Genomic DNA, 12,480 nt, shown 5'->3' with positions numbered 1-12,480 from the left:
CAGCTGAGAGAAAAAAAAACAAAACAAAATGAAACAGGGATGGTCCCCACACTCTCTGACATGCAAAGGCCTACCTTCCTAGTCATCTGGATAGAAAAAGGAGTTTTATCAGAGTTTTTGCTTTCAGTGCCTGCTGTATAGAGACAAAGGAGGAAAAGCACCCTCCGTAATCACCTCCTTATATGTTATTAATCAAGTTTTCACTTCTGTCCCCATTCGCCTGGTGTTGTTCACTTTTTTACTTCTCTTCAGCATTTTATTTGTAATCTCTGAGAGAGATCATTTACAGTCAAATGCTCTTCCAGTGAGAGAGATCGTTTGTAAGGACCTTGCTCCATTTTGGCTGGAAACACTTCAAAAATTATTTTTAAATAAATACATATGTAAGAAATGTTTTATAATTATTTGTAAATATTTTAAATGCTACCATTATATGCCAAAATGTTACTAGAGCTTACCTATAAATAATGTTCATTTTGTAATTTCCTATATTTCCCTATAGTTTTGTGACTATATGTTTTAATTGTATCATTAAGAAAATAAAAGGGGGGCGCCTGGGTGGCTCAGTGGGTTAAAGCCTCTGCCTTCAGCTCGGGTCATGATCCCAGGGTCCTGGGATCAAGCCCCGCATCGGGCTTTCAGTTCCGAGGGGAGCCTGCTTCCTCCTCTCTCTCTCTGCCTGCCTCTCTGCCTACTTGTGATCTCTGTCAAATAAATAAATAAAATATTTAAAAAATAAAAAAAAGAAAATATTAAAGCGGTTTTGACTTCAGATATTCTGCTAATTCCTAACTAACCTTAATGTAGGCAGTAGGATCCTTGACTGAGCAAATTGAATAATAACAAAAAGGAGAATGTAGATATCAGATGGGAGCAGGGATTAGGTACAGCAAGAGATGTCCTTGCAGTTATCAGTTCCAGAAGACTCTCCAGGGAACTCATACTAGGAAATCGAATGGAATCAGCACATGCAACTCTAGAAAAATATAGCGGTAGCACCCAAATATGGATAGATAAAATAAGGATAATTAGATATAAATAAGAAAAACTGGGCTTAACAAGGTCTACAAAGGCAGGAAGGAAAGAAATGTTGAATTGTGGTGATATGAGCAATGCACCCCCTACTCTCAATGGAGAAAGACATAATGAAGATGTGTCCTTGTTGCTAGCCCCTATTTACCAGTGTTAGTTAAAATAAGGCCTGTAATTCCATATATACTTTGTTTTAGGCATTTTCCATTCTGTTCAAAATAGTTATAGATACTTATTCTAAGGATGTTTTAACTTCTAGAAATAGAAGTCACCAAGAAAACAAAAAGAAAAGTAAAATAAATTTTTTCTTATTTTGGCAAATAGTCTCCAATATAAGTTATACCCACAACAGTGGAACTGGGGACTTTAAGATATGGCTACTTGTATCACCATAAATAGACCATCTTCTGTTGAAACACTGCACATTCAAATCAAGAGGAATACTTTATTTAGAATATATGTTGAATAAATAAAATCTTTAAAAAAAAGAAATCTCGCTGTGTCTCTGTCAAATAAATAAATAAAATCTTTTAAGAAAAGAATATATGTTGAAATATTTGAGCACTTTCAAACCTTTCCTTAAGAGAATACATAGCCCATTTGTGATCGGGATTTCCTTTTTTTTTTTTTTTTGCTTTTGGAGTCAGAAAGCAAAGGTTCTGATATACTTTTAGCACAAGGAGATAAAAGAAATCGCTTAGTAAAATTCTGACCATTGGGAGTGTTACAGCCTAGAAGTGCAAGTCCTATCTTTCTAGAATTTCTTGAACTTGTGTTCCTAAGCTCATTCTTTCTAGTAACACCTCCTTCATCTTTGGCTTCTGCTTTTAAAGGTCTTTTAAAGCTGTGCGTCCTTCCTTTTCAGCCTCACACCTGGCAGCCATTATTTCCTCCAGCTAAACCCTGATTTACTTAATTTGTGTTACATTATTTTCATTTTAACACAAAAGAAAAAATCTAGACTTACAGTTAAGGCATTTTTTATTTTTTCCCAAAGGGAAAGAGCTGGCCTTGAAACCCCCTTTGTCTGCAAATGCTCACCTTCACTGCCTTCAGCACACCGAAGTCTTGGTCTAAACCCTGCTCATTGTGGAAGCACTGATTCTACAAGAGCCACTGCATTCCCTACCAGGTATCCTGGACTTCCTCCTTCCATTCCCCAAGGGGCTGAAGGCTCTGCTCCCAGAGGGCATCTGGCCTGCCTGCAGGGGTCTCATCCACATCCTGGGAGGGTTCCCACTCAGCAAGACCAGAGGACCCCTAGAATAAATCCTCTCCGCTTCTGCTGAGAAGAGGGCATTGTTTAGGGCTTCCTCCAAAAGACTAGAAGACCTGAGTGAGGGAAGGAGAGCATGTAAAGGTACAGAGGGACTTATCCTCTGAAGGACTGGGGCACCTTCCCTGCAGCACATTGCTCCCACGCCCTGGGCCCCTTGTGCTCAGTAGTCAGGGTCCTGACAGGTCCTCCCTGCTCTTATGACATTTGGAAATTGAAATTCAGTTTGTAGAGGCGGATTTTTCTCTTTCTGTTTAAGACTGCCAAGAATAATGACTGGGAATTGAAGGCCTCCTGTGGCCTCAGACTCTCAGCCTAGGGATGTTCAAATGTCCTGGAACTGGCGTCACCCCTTCCTCCACCTCCTACTACATGGAGAAGAGATCTTGATCCCTCCAGGAGATAGACAACATCTGCTGAAGGATGAGGAGGTGCTTCCTGGGTGAAGGGATGGAGAGGCTTTGGCTGAGCTCGAGAGCCTGGGAACTGATATCAAACAATTTAGTTTTTAAAAACAAGGTACCTACAACTTTAGTTGCTTGTTTTGTTCCTTATTATTATTTGTGCCTCATGACATGGCAACAAACTTCTCCAAGAGTAAATTATTTGAGAGAGAGAGAGGGAGAGCAAAAGCACATACCTCTAAAACAGAAGCTGAGTATCATTTACAAGTTAATCTTAGCAGTGATTTACCATCACTTCTACTGTATTTTATTAGCCTCACAGACCAGCCCTGGTCCAGTGTGTAAGGGACTCCACAAGGATGTTAATATCAAGAGGTAGGAAGCGTTGGGAGCCATTTTGGAGGTCACCTGTTATATCAGTTAGTATGATGACCAAATGGAATTAGGGTTTTTTTAATTTATTTTTTAATTAATTTATTTTTTTTAATTTATTTATTTGACAGAGATTACAAGTAGGCAGAGAGGCAGGCAGAGAGAGAGGAAGGGAAGCAGGCTCCCTACCAAGCAGAGAGCCCTATGCGGGGCTTGATCTCAGGATCCTGGGATCATGACCTGAGCCGAAGGCAGAGGCTTTAACCCACTGAGCACCCAGGTGCTCTGGAATTAGGGTTTTTTAAAAAGCTATCTTCATAATGCAAAGTAACCATTCTTAGAGATGTTCCAATGCCTATAATGTGCAGAGCACAGCTTCAGGTCGTATGAAATGAATGCCGTCAGTATGATGCAGGCAGACTGGGTCTAAAGACCCAGGGGAGGGTCCCACAGGACCAGCCAAGAGGATCCAACACCCAGGGGTGTTGATGCCAGCATCAGCTGAGGTTTGTTTGACACTATGTCATGGCACATATTTGGGATCTGACTCTCCTTGGATATTATCAGGTGTTTGGGGCCTAGGACGAAACTCAGAGAATGATTAACTTTCTTGCTTACTCCTTGAAGTGGGAACATGGCTTCTCGTTCACGTTCTTGTTCAACTTGGCTTATTCAGAGGCGAAGTACAGAACACAAGTAAATGGTGCTTAACAGAAACTCTGCCTCCAGTACCTACAGATTCTGCCTGAAACCTTGCCCATGAGGTGAGCTAGAAGTGGTTTAAGGTCCTTGCTATAGCACCCAATAATGAGGGACAAGAGACAATGTACAAATATCTCAGTTTCAGCAGCCCTTGAACAAGACAATTTGTATCTACACTATCTTCCAGAGTTCCCCGCAGGACTGAGCCCCTATTGCTCACAGTGATAACCCCCTCATTGATACAGTCTGTATTGGGCTCCATTCCTCCATTGTCATTTGCCTATTTTCCACCTGCCAAATAAATTGCCCACACTCGCATTCTTGTCTCAGGTCAGTGATGTGGGAAACAAAGGCAAAAGAAAAATTATTAAATTTCCTCACTACTTACAGGACATTCACAAGCCCTTGAAACAGGCAAAGTGACCTTCCTCTTAGGAGCTCAGCTGCTCGATATTGACACTTCACTAAGGGGAAAACGCAATCCTAGCCCAAACCCCCAGAACCCTGTAAGTCTACCTTAACATATAAAGATTCCTTTGGAAACTTCCTTTATCTCTATGCCCACCTCCTAAGATATATGTTATCAATCAACCCTGAGCATATGACCTGCTGATATACATCTGAAGGGTCTCATGACTCAGGTTTTATTAGACAGTAATAAATGACTCTTTCCCAACAACAGCTAGCCCCCTCAAGGTCCTGGAGACCTTGTTTCCAAAATTCCTTAGAGACTTGTGCTTTCCCTAACACCCTCCCAACTTGAAAGTGTATAATGGGCCACTCCTCATGACCCCAGGGCAGCTCTTTCTCTTCATGGGTCCCATGCCTATTCTTTAATGAAATCACCTTTTTTTTAATTAATTTTTAAAATTTTTTATAAACATATAATGTATTTTTATCCCCAGGGGTACAGGTCTGTGAATCACCAGGTTTACACATTTCACAGCACTCACCATAGCACATACCCTCCCCAATGTCCATAACCCCACCACCCTCTCCCGACTCCCCTCCCCCCAGCAACCCTCAGTCTGTTTTGTGAGATTGAGTCTTTTATGGTTTGTCTCCCTCCCGATCCCATCTTATTTCATTTTTTCTTTTCCTATCCCCCAAAACCCCCACGTTGTATCTCCACTTCCTCAAATCAGGGAGATCATGTGATAGTTGTTTTTCTCCAATTGACTTATTTTGCTAAGGATAATACCCTCTAGTTCCATCCACGTCATCGCAAATGGCAAGATTTCATTTCTTTTGATGGCTGCATAGTATTCCATTGTATATATATACCACATCTTCTTTATCCATTCATCTGTTGATGAACATCTAGATTCTTTCCATAGTTTGGCTATTGTGGACATTGCTACTATAAACATTCGGGTGCACATGCCCCTTTGGAGCACCATGTTTGTATCTTTAGGGTATATACCCAGTAGTACAATCGCTGGGTCATAGGGTAGTTCTATTATGAAATCACCTTTTTGCACCAAAGATGTCTAAAAATTCTTTCTTGGCTGTTGACTTTGAATCCTATCATCTTTCCTACATCAGTCAGCATCTGGGGCAAGCCACTCTTAGAAAAGAAAATCACAGGCCTAAAATGGTGTCACTTATCCAAGCCACCAAACCAGGGCTTAATAATACTTAACCTAACTCTAGTTTCAACCTCCCCTAGAAATGTAAGTCTTGGGGCACCTGGGTGGCTCAGTAGTTAAGCATCTGCCTTCAGCTCAGGTGTGATCCCAGGGTCCTGGGATCAAGCCCCACCTGGGCTCGTTGGGTTCCCCACTCAGCAGCGAGCCTGCTTCTCCCTCTCCCTCTGCTACTCCCCCTGCTTGTACTCTCTCTATCAGATAATTAGATTAAGAAAAAAAAATCTTAAAAAAAAAGTAAAGAAATGTAAGTCTTAACAAGTCAGTCGGGAATTTTCTGATTAGCATCAATGAGATAAACTGTTATTTGGGGCCTCTCCATTCCCCCAAAAATAAGATTATGTTACGGATTAGGTTATCAGGGACCACAGTGAGAAATTAAAACAAATGAACTATCTTGTTTCTTCTAGCATGTTTGTTGTTCAGCTTCAGGAGTTCTTGAGAACTTTCCTGTTCCTGGAAGCCCACCAAAGTTACTCAACCGAGCAGATGTTTGGGAAGAAAGAAAATCATAAATGTTCCTGGGAAATTGCAGTTAAGCAAACCTCTGTTCAGTCATGCCTGAATGATTATAAAGGTTTTATAAGTTCCTGTGATCACTTCCTAACTCCAAGAATAAACCCACCAAAAGGCTGCCATCTGGCAGTATGAATTGGTCCCGCAATTTGCATTAGAGACAGAAATTTGTGGACTCTCTATCTCCTTACTAGCTGCAAGTAGTAACAACCATTTGCTCAAACCAAAAGACTTGGGCTAATTTTTTGGCCTCGATGCACCCCAAGCCAGGAGCCCTTTGTGTTCAGTAAAAACTTGGTGACCCATATGAGTCAGTTATCCACCTAATAAGATCCCTGCTCTTCCACCTAAGGGAAGGTAACCCTGCCTGGAACAGGGTTCCAGGTTCTTTTGCTAATAACTTTCTTGCCATTTCCCCATCCCTTCTTCCTATAAAAACCTTCCATTTAAAACAAAAACAAAACAAAAACCTTCCATTTTGTACAACTCCGAGGAGGCATTCCTTTTGACTTGCTAAATAGGATGCTGCCTGATTCATGAATCCTTTAATAAAGCCAACTAGATATTCAAATTTACCCGGCTGAATTTTATTTTGTAACTTATTTATTTTGTATCTTAAGTAGTTTAAGATAAAGTCCTTGACACCTACCTGGCTCAGCATTAACACAGGACAGAAATATTTTTTTAAGATTTTTTTGGAAAGATTTTATTTATTTGACAGAGATTACAAGTAGGCGGAGAGGCCGGCAGAGAGAGGGGAAGCGAAGCAGGCTCCCTGCTGAGCAGAGAGCCCGATGAGGTGCTCGATTCCAAGACGCTAGGATCATGACCTGAGCTGAAGGCAGAGGCTTTAACCCACTGAGCCACCCAGGCGCCCAGGACAGAAATTTAAAAAAATAAATAAATAAAAATTCATGTCGAATCTTTCAAATCAGCAGCAACAACACAGAATGCTAAAACTCTTAATTATAATTTATTAAAAATAGTTGAAAGTTTAAAAAAAAAGTCTCTGCTTTCAACATTTTCTTTCAGTAACAGTCATTAACTTCGTACTACCAGTCTCCCATGGCTCCGCCCACTCCGGAGTTCTCACCCCTTCTTCTGGAGCCCTCAGGCTCCCCAAGGGAAGAGCGTCTCTTCCGGGTCTCTAACTCCTAAAGCGGTCCCAGAAAAAGTTTCACCTTGCTTTGGGGAGCTCCTCCCATGAGATGGCCCCGCCCACTGCACGCAAGAAACTGTATAAATGTTCGTGGCCATCTTACTTCAGCGCCTGCGCTGCTGGAGACAAAGAAATCTCATCTTGGAGGTCAGGGCGGCTGCATATTGATTGCAGGAGGTTCGGGCTTCTGAGAAGCTAAAAGCAGCAGGGACGTCAGTGTTTACGGATCCAGGAGCACTTGATTCTCCCAGCCCTAAAATAGCTTAGCCCTCTGGGCTAACAAAGGGCTAATTCACCACTGTACGGCACAGCTTTAAATATGGCCTCCCCCAACAGGATGTCAAAAGGGCGCAGCCATCATACCTCCCGTTAAAGTTCAGAAACCCAGAATCCTGTTCGTTGGACGGTTGCCAGGTGGCGGCCGACAACCTCAAAGTCGTGACTGAGTCTGCGCACTGGCCAGTTGCGATGGGAAGAGATTATACTGCGGTGAGGCACCGTGGTCCGGCTATCAATTTCGGGTTATGGACGCGGATCCAGGAGAAATGGGAAAGGTCAGTGTGAGAAACAGTCGAAATTAAAAACCTCTATAGGTTAGTGATCGGAGGACTACGGTGGCCCGACTGGGTCAGTCATGGGTGCCCGTAAGGGTCAGAGAGGAGGGTACGGAAAGGGTTAAGTGATTGGACGTGGGAGCCTCGTGGGGGTCTGTGGTGGCTGGTGGAGGTTTGTGGGAGTCAGTGGCAGTGTCTGTGAAGATGAATTGGGAGTACTTGGGAATTAATAAATGAGGGTTCTCGATTTCTTGCTTCGAAGAGTGAGTGGTGGTCAGTTTATAGTGGTCTTCAGGGGTTTGGTGCCAAGTGGGGTGCTTCAAAAGCACTGGTTTGAACAGCATTAGAGCTCAATGTTCGAAGCCTGAGAGGATCAGTGATTGGAGGTTCCAAGTTCTTTTTGGGTACCTGAAAGTGATGATTGTGGAAACTTTGAGGTTAAGTGATGGGAGTGGGTTATGGGGACCAGTGTTTAGAGAAATGCTTTAGGCCATCAGTGATTGAGACATCCTTTAGATCATGGATGGGAGGAGGAATCTGAAGGTTTTAGAGATTGGTCTTTCGTAGATCAGGGAATGGAGAACACAAGGATCAATGGGTGTCAGTGATTGGGGCTGTCAGTAATTGCGGGGAGAGGTGGGACTGTGGGGGTCAACGATTGTTTTTCACTCATTGGGATATCATTGGAGAGCAGTGTGGGTTCGCGATTAGGGATTTGTGTAATTCACTGTTGGGCAATCAGAACCTATCAATGAGCTTTGTAGTCACTGACTAGCAGTCTTTGATGGTCGTGTTTGGACATACAGGGATATCAGTGACTACAAGAACCTTTGCTGTAGATTGAGGCACTATATATATCTATGAGTAGGAAGCTTAATGGGTGTTGAGAAGGATTGTGAAATTTAGAGGTTGGGGATGGGAGAGTTAAGGATTTGAGGCTGCAGCCCTGCATAATGGGAGCACACTTTTCCCCTGTGACACCCACCAGCTGATGAACATTCAGTTCAGTTCAGTCTAGTACCTCTGCAAAAGCCCACATCAAAACTCTTTGAACCTTTTTATTGTTCCCCACATTAATTTTTTTTATTGTTTTTATTGTTCCCTTTTTTATTGTTCCCCACATTAATGAAAGTGCTTTGAAAAGACCAAATGTTAAACTTACCTTAAGTACCACGTTATTAAAAATGTGGCTTCTATTGCTTTTGCCAAGGATTTAGTGCATATTTCTTTCAATGTTTCCTTTAAGGCCCTTTCTGGCAACGGTAATGACGTATCCATTTGTGACAACATCCCAAGGGTGAGTCTGGTTTCTGGAAATCTAGTCTGACCCTATGGCAGCTAGGATGGAGGTGACTTTGCCTGTGGTTAGAAAACAAAGAATTTACTGAGTAAGTATCTAAACTGATATTGTAAAAGATTTGGTCAAAGGAACAAACTTCGAGGGTGTTTGGAAAATAATTTTATCTAGGCTTAACTTAAAAATAATGTTCCTCCACACATATGCAGAAAGTAATTATGTGAGGTGATGGAAGTGTTAACTAACCCTACTGTGGTAATTATTTTGAAATATATACGTATATCAAATCATGGTATTGTACACCTTAAACTTATGCAATATTACATGTCACCTCAATAAGGCTGGGGAAAAAACAAATAAATTATGTAAGGAAAAGAAACTGTGTTCTTTTTTTTTTAATGAGTTTTTTTTTTTAATTTTATTTATTTATTTTGACAGAGAGAGAAGTATCACAAGTAGGCAGAGAGAGAGAGGGGGAAACGGGCTCTCCGCTGAGCAGAGAGCCTGATGTGGGCCTTGATCCCAGGACCCTGAAATCATGACCCGAGCCAAAGGCAGAGGCTTAACCCACTGAGCCACCCAGGTGCCCCAAAACTGTGTTCTAAGAATCCTTTTGCCTTGGTCTATATTTTTTTAGGCATGACACTTTTGACCTCCTTGAATCTGTTCTTTGTAATATCCTGGTAGAATAATTCAATGAAGATAAAACTACAAAAACAAAACTTAAAGCTACTTTTAGAAACTGCTCTTCACGGAAATTAAAGTCAAACTACTGATAATTAAGATGGGCTGAGACAAGACTACAAATACCATGGAGATAAGATTTTGACCATTAGGGTAAAATGCCAAAACAGTATTTTCTTGTTTTAAAGTATTGTATCTGATCCTTATGTAGTTCTCAGGCAAAGCACAATAACTATAACATCTTCTGAAACAAAGAAAGCTGAAAGGTAAGGCAGGTAAATATCTTTCAGAAGCCATACACATCAAGCCTTAGTTTTTAGAGCAGATAGCCTCTGTTTTCAGTTGCACAGAATCAAAGATAGGTAGTTGTTCTGGGGCAGAAGTCATTAGCTTGGATAAGGAGTTAGGAGTTGAACGTATTTTCTTTTTCTTGTGGCTATTTTCCTTCATCACCTATGGTGTGTTCAGTGCCAGGTTTGGGAACAAATAAGTTTTCTTTTTTAAATTTTTAATATGAACCTGTTACTGAGATATAAGATATATACAGAGATATACTTAAATATGCAGCTCAGTGAATTGTCACAAAAGGAACTCCCTTGAGTAATGTACTCAGATCAGAAAAAAAACATTGTAGCATCCTGAAAGCCTCCATGATATGTGTTCCCTGTCACTAACCTGCCAGGGGGAACCATTCTCCCAGCTTCTAATATCACTGATTAATTTTGCCTGTTTTTGAACTCTAATTAGATGGAACATTCATACCTGGGGCCGGGGGAGGGGGATAGGAAGAGGGAGGCAGTATATGGCTATGCATGAATGTTTTTTAAGTTTGAATCCAGATTATTTCATTTTATTTGTACATTTTTCCAGATTATTACTCTTTTTTTAAAAACTGAGGTATAGGGCGCCTGGGTGGCTCAGTGGGTTAAGCCGCTGCCTTCGGCTCAGGTCATGATCTCAGGATCCTGGGATCGGGTCCCGCATCGGGCTCTCTGCTCAGCAGGGAGCCTGCTTCCCCCCCCCCTCTGCCTGCCTCTCTGTCTGCTTGTGATCTCTCTCTGTCAAGTAAATAAATAAAATCTTAAAAAAAAAAAACTGAGGTATACATACAGTCAAGTATGCTTATCTTAAGGGTATAGCTCAGTGAATTTCTACATTGTGAAAAACCACGTAAATACAACCAAGATCAAGATATACATCATCTCTAGCACCCTGAAGCCTTCTTTATTGATCAGTACCCACTGCCACCTCTGGGTCTAATAATGGAGTAATTTTGTCCATTTTTGAACTTGATTTGAGTGGAATCACAGAAATAATCTGGGGGCAAAACATTCATACCATGGGGAAGTTTTGTCCGAGACTCTAAAATCAAACACCAGAACGAAATTCTGACCTGTAGCCCTGGTTGGGCCATTTGAGATTGCCTGTTTTCTGCTAGTCCTTCTAGAAGCCAAAAACATGCACAGTGAAATGGGACTCTGTGGGTTTGGAGTGGACTTCGAATAAGGGTCCTCCTCTTAAGGTTGTTAATGAGTTGAGGATGGCTCTTCTCTGTAGATATTCGGAGGGGAGTCTCAGAGCCCCCTGGTCAAAATCTCTTATTAGCTTTTTAGAGACTGACTTTTGGCTGCAGAGACCTAAATTAGGCAGCTTGAAAGAGTCTTCATAGGGGTTCCCTGCCCTGGGGCTAAGACACAGTGATTCAGCAAATGTAGGATATTCTGAAAGGAATCTTTCTTAGGGAACCTAGAACATCTGGTAGATTCACTCAGGGGCAGAGAAGCCTCTGTCCCTCACATCCAACCTGACTTACCTGGGAAAGCAGGTGTTAATTCATAATTCAGCCCCTTTCAACCTTACCTGAATAGGTATTAAAAGAGGTAACTTACAGAAAGTCTCCAGAAATGGGCTTTTTAAAATTATGTTTATCATTTATCATTCCTGTTTTCACAGATAAGAAAACACCCCCAGAGAGGTAAATTATTTGGCTTAGATTCCCCTCAGTTGGTTAGCAGAATTGCTTGGTTCAGACTTCTCTCTGAGTGGTTCTGAGACTCAGTCCTTCCAGAAGATCCTCCTGCCCCAAACCCAAAGCAAGCCATCACTTAGCTCTATCTCCTACACAGTCCTCTGCAGGCTTCTTCCTCTTGGGCCTCAGAGAATATTTGGGGAGGGACTGTTGGATGACTCTTACCATGGGGTCTGTTTATCTTCAGGTTACCTGAGTACCCTGTATACCTGTGGGTCCCACCACCTCACTCATAACAGGGCATCACAGGACCTTGGTCAAGTCTCCAGAAAGCCCTCCCTGGGCCTGCAGCTGAAGGTGAGTTACTGTTGAGAGATGGAGCTGTGAGGAACTAGTAGGCCAGTTGAAGACCCTCTGGATTTGGAGAGGGGGAACTTGGGACAAGAATCTCTTCTGAAGGTCAACCTAGGTTCCGAGACCTCTTGCCAGAGCAAAGACTCCTAAGTAACAGGAAATAGCATCCTCCCCGGGCCAGAAGCTGAGCAAGACTCAACTTGGTGTCACCCCTTCCAGGGACCCTCCATGGTAAGGGAAGGGTTGGTCCCAAGTTTCAGAGAGATGGAGCAAAGGCGGAAGCAAGGAAAGCCAAGTGAGATAGGCATGTTTTCTCAAGAGAAGGAGATATCAGTCCAACACAGTACCTTCTGCCATCTTAGAGCATGTGATGTAGCCAGCCCACTCTCTTACACTTACTGGCACTTTCTAAGTTGCTCCCTTGTCATTTCTGCCACCTCACCTGGCCTCGAGGCATATGGGGAGTTTACTCCATCCTGACTAAGGGACAGAAAAGTCCCTGGATTCTCAGAGTG

General features: G+C 42.3%; 1 long non-coding RNA gene across 1 annotated transcript; it reads left to right on the top strand.

Annotated features, from left to right (window-relative positions):
* Positions 1–7,560: 7,560 nt before the first annotated feature.
* On the top strand, positions 7,561–12,234 carry LOC116857753. Its single transcript, XR_004380794.1, has 3 exons — positions 7,561–7,661; positions 8,908–9,049; positions 11,859–12,234. It is a non-coding gene; the product is annotated as an uncharacterized LOC116857753 (long non-coding RNA).
* The last annotated feature ends 246 nt before the right edge of the window (positions 12,235–12,480 follow it).

The sequence above is a fragment of the Lontra canadensis genome, unplaced genomic scaffold (assembly GCF_010015895.1).
Source record: "Lontra canadensis isolate GAN:19392208 unplaced genomic scaffold, GSC_riverotter_1.0 scaffold125, whole genome shotgun sequence".
Lineage (NCBI taxonomy): Eukaryota > Metazoa > Chordata > Mammalia > Carnivora > Mustelidae > Lontra > Lontra canadensis.
The sequence above is the reverse complement of the archived record's forward strand: the minus strand, read 5'-3'. Positions and strand labels throughout refer to the sequence as shown.